The 4,395-nt window shown below is 47.0% G+C and overlaps 1 pseudogene; it reads right to left on the bottom strand.

The window, feature by feature from the left end:
- LOC119272073 overlaps positions 1-2,681 on the bottom strand; it is a 3,306-nt pseudogene extending 625 nt beyond the window's left edge.
- Between the last annotated feature and the right edge of the window lie 1,714 nt (positions 2,682-4,395).

Below are 4,395 nucleotides of genomic sequence, written 5' to 3' on the forward strand. Positions count from 1 at the left end.
TGGCCACCACCATCAACACTACTATCCTCTCGGCCACCAACACCAACATCAACACTGCCATCCTCTCAGCGCCACCACCACCAACATCATCGCCTCCACCACCCCCTCGGCCACCACCACCAACACCACCTCCTCGACCACCAAAATCAACACCGCCCCTTGGCCACCACCTCCTCGGCCACCAAAATCAACACCGCCCCCTCGGCCACCACCAACATTCCGTAGAGAGGCTTCTGATGCATGCAAGCCAAACAAGGTAGTGTAGCACTTTCAAAGAAGTATCCCAATGAGTAATCATCCTAACGAAGGACGAAGGAGACTATTTATAGGTAGCGTCTCTGTCACACACAAGGTGTCACAGTTCTTATGCGAAGTAACTGCTTGTGCTTCTACAAATATCGTTACTGTCATGAGTCACAAATAAACCAGTTTGACAAATATAAAGGGAATTGTAGTAACAACTAAAAGAACTAATAAAAGTAAATAACATGAATAAAACTACAGTTGGGTTTCCTGCAATGAAGAGATTATGTGCGGAGAGATTTCAGCTCATGGTAAGAAGTGTGCCATTGCTACGGTAGTACCAGTTACCTTGTATTACACTCATAGCATTTGATATAGGTATTCTGTAGGCGGTTCTCCCTGGGCTTATGAAACTCCTCCAGTAGGGATTATATTGCATTCTCTGGTCTTGTTTCTTCGTTGCCACAAAGTGGGTGTTCCAACAATTAAGGTCCTTAGACCGGAACAAAGCATTAAGATCAATGGATCACCGTTATCTCATATTGTCTTCGGTCCTCATAGATATCTCCACCTATCACGTCAGAGGCTGCCGATTTCCTAAACAATATGTGTTACCTGTGTAGATCTTGAGATCATGTTGCCTGAGCCCTTAAATTGGACAACACGCATAGAGTTCACCACGACATAACAACATACTAGATAGATCATACTACTATGAATGCAAATGACGACATATAGAATAGGCACAATTTAATCTTGACACTTACCTATATCTCCCACACCTAGGGGAATTACTCACACGTCATAAGAGAGGAATCAATCACAATGAAGATAAAACCCATGAAAACCATATCGATAGTACCGTGAAGATCCACAATAAGATGGAATGGATAATTCAAATAGTCTTGATCTCTAGATGAGATTGAGTAAAGTTACAATTGTTCTCCCAATTGAAATTCCTCTTACAATAATGAAAGGGGTGATGATGATGATGTAGATGGAAGAACCAAAGGCTAAGAAGATCTTCAAAAGTTCTTTAGATCCCCCCTTCTCCTATTCTGGGAGGTGTGGCGGCGGCTAGGGTTCTATTCTCCCCTCGGACCCTTCACAAAACATGGTAGAGCTGATGGCAGTCCATATGACCGCTCATACGAGCGCTTGCGGTCATATGGAACACCGTCTTTTAGTCTGGTTTGTCTATTGACTTCAGTTTCTTCAGGAAAGTTGCTCCATTTGGCTTGATTTGCAGCAACCCTCCTTAGTTTCCTTCCATAGCTGATATTTCCTGCCAAACATTGATAAAGTGGATTTTCTTCTCTTTCGAGGGATTAGCATTAGCAATATCCGAAGAGTAATAAGAACTCCAATAAAACCAATTAAAAATCACTACTAAAACATCACAAATTCTCGAGCCATCAGCTTCCAAGATCTCTCCACGAGTGAGCTCCCAATACTTTCTTGTGTTTTTATCCTTTGTGTTTGGATTGATGAACATGATAGCACGTTCTTCCGCCTTCTTGGCATCACGAATCATGTCCTCCTCAAGTGCAAGCCTACGCTCCTCTACCTTCAACTTTCTCTCTTCGGCCATGGACTTGGTCTTCCATTTCTCATCCTCCAATGCCTTGAGCTCATTACACCTCGCTGTCTTCTCCTCTTTGCATTTGGATACCAACGTCTTCTTGGTCTCCATCATTGCCACAGTTCTTCCTTGTAAGTGCCATCAAATGCATTTCTCTTCTTTCTTTCTTTTGTAATCTTGTTTCCTCCAATCTATTGTTGGCATCTTCATCAACCTCGTCATCCTCCTCAGCGGATATGCTCAACATTGACCTCTTTGGAGTGGTCTCCACAATTCTTTGGATCCACTTCTCGTTCTTGCATAACTCTTTGTAGCAATGATGCAAAGTGAAGGGCTTATGGCCGAACTTGGTGTTCACATGCTTGAATAGATTTTGGATGTAGGGGACATACTCCACCACTTGCACGCCACTCGATGGAGCATGATTCACTTGGTCGATGCAACCAGACCATCGGTTGCATTGGTCATGAATGGTGCTCCAACAACGCACAAGAAAACCTTGGGTACGGCTTGATACGTCCACAGAGTTGTTGTAGTGGTTAGTATTCCTCTCCTAAAACATGGTCTTGGTTTGATCCGTTCCAATCGTTGAATCCATGGAGATGGCGCACCAAGCATCGCAAAGCGCAATGTCCTCCTTTTGGGTGTAGTTTTGGGTGCGGCACCTTGGGACTTTGGTGCTTGCTTCGGTCACCTCCACAACCTCCTCCTCCCCAGCCTTCTCCTTGGCCACCTCCTCCTCGACCTCCTCCTCCATGTCTTGGGTGGCCGAATCGCAAAACGAGTCGTAGTTGAGCTCATCAAGGCCAACGGCAGCCGAGGGCTCCAACGATGCGAGGAATTCGGCCATGTTCATCTCCGCACTGCATTATCAAAGTAACACTATCAACAATCATTACCGATCACCAACAATCACTATCGGATACCGAAACAAACGCGAGGTTTTTATTTTTACCTTATTGGCATTTCATCGAGCACTTGGTGGTAGTGATTCTTGTTGTCGGCTGCAGCCGCCGCTCGCGCCGGAGCAGTCGTCGTAGGGCTCCGGAGTTGTAGGATGAGGCATCTGCCTAGGATGAGGCACCGCTATGGCCTTCTTCATCTTCTCCTTTGTGGTCACCTCTGCGAGCGCCACCATCGCCGCCGTCGACTTTCAAGCCCGTTCGCCTTCGGTAGGTGTGGCAGGAGGGCGACATGCCGTTGCTGGAGAGGTGGTGGCCACCCCGGAGACCATTGGAGCGGTTGGAGGAGGATCTTGGACGCGTGGGTGGGTCTTCTTCATACCCAAACTTTTCTTCGGCGGCAACGGTGCGTGGGTGGTTTTCGGCGGTGAAAAGCCGACGTCGATGGCCCGTGGGGTGAGGGAAGGGGCCGGGCTATCCATTCCGGGCGGCCCGGCAGTCATCGGTGGCGGTGACGGGGCCTGGCGGCTGCGTCAGCGGGAGATAGTGCGGCGCAGGAGGGACGAGAGGGAGAGGTGCCACTTTTAATTGGCCACGACGGATGGAGTAAATTTAGGGACATTTTAGGGAGAATAGGGAGGTGGAGTAATTTTTTTACTCCATTGAGTTTCTTAAGGGATCAGCTAGGTGCACCGTAAGGGAGTAAAACAGAAATTCTACTCCCTTATGGCCTTTTAGGGGATCAGTTAGAAATGAGGTCCCGAGCTGGTAGCCTTGGTGCGATGGTAACAGAGACACGAGTTTTACCAGGTTCGGGCTCTCAACCTATGTCATGCTTTCATTGTATTGATTGACGGGGTACGTAGTACATGTTGATCTACCGCGAGATCGTGTGTGTGTATGAGTTGGCTTCTACAGTCTTCACCCCTCGGCTTATATAGATACTGAGGGTGCCTAGGGTTACACATAAGTCAGTTACATTTAGGAGTAAATGTGCCCAAGATCACCTCTAAGTCTTGGAGTATGCACCAAGTCTTCGGAAGATTTCATCTTGATTCTCCTGGGACACGATGAATGTGACCCACTGGTTGGTTGTTTTGGGGGTCCCCGCCCAGCCCATATGTCCTGAAGCCGACGTGGCTAGCACCTTCCAGTCCAGGACACCATCACTCCGTCTTGACTTCGACAAACTCTACAATCTGGACGACGATCAAGACTAAAAATACCAACTCACACAGGCCAACCATGTAGTTCCGGTCTCCGGCAAGGTCCTGGTGCCATGGAAGCCGCGATGTACCCATCTCAGGGCGAAGCACTATTTCAAAATTTTAAACCCTACTGCTATAGAACCGAGTCAAATTTTTTGGGTTCCAAAGGAACGCCCTTAGGCACATTGGATCCCACTTATGAATCCTAAAGTGTTCAGTCTCGCAACCCACTCCGCACGAACTATGAGCTGCCGGCAGTACACTATTTACTCATGATGGCAACACATTTTGACATGGCAAATTATGTTGTTGGAGCATGGAAGTTTCACCATTTTATGTTGATTTAGCATGTCAATTTTCTTAAGCAACATGACAAATCTCGAGCAGGGCAAGTTTCATCATTCATTTTTTAGTATAGCAACTCTCCATGATTGCATCATGGCAGATTCTTGAAAATGCA

The sequence above is a fragment of the Triticum dicoccoides genome, chromosome 3A (assembly GCF_002162155.2).
Source record: "Triticum dicoccoides isolate Atlit2015 ecotype Zavitan chromosome 3A, WEW_v2.0, whole genome shotgun sequence".
In the NCBI taxonomy this organism is placed as follows: domain Eukaryota; kingdom Viridiplantae; phylum Streptophyta; class Magnoliopsida; order Poales; family Poaceae; genus Triticum; species Triticum dicoccoides.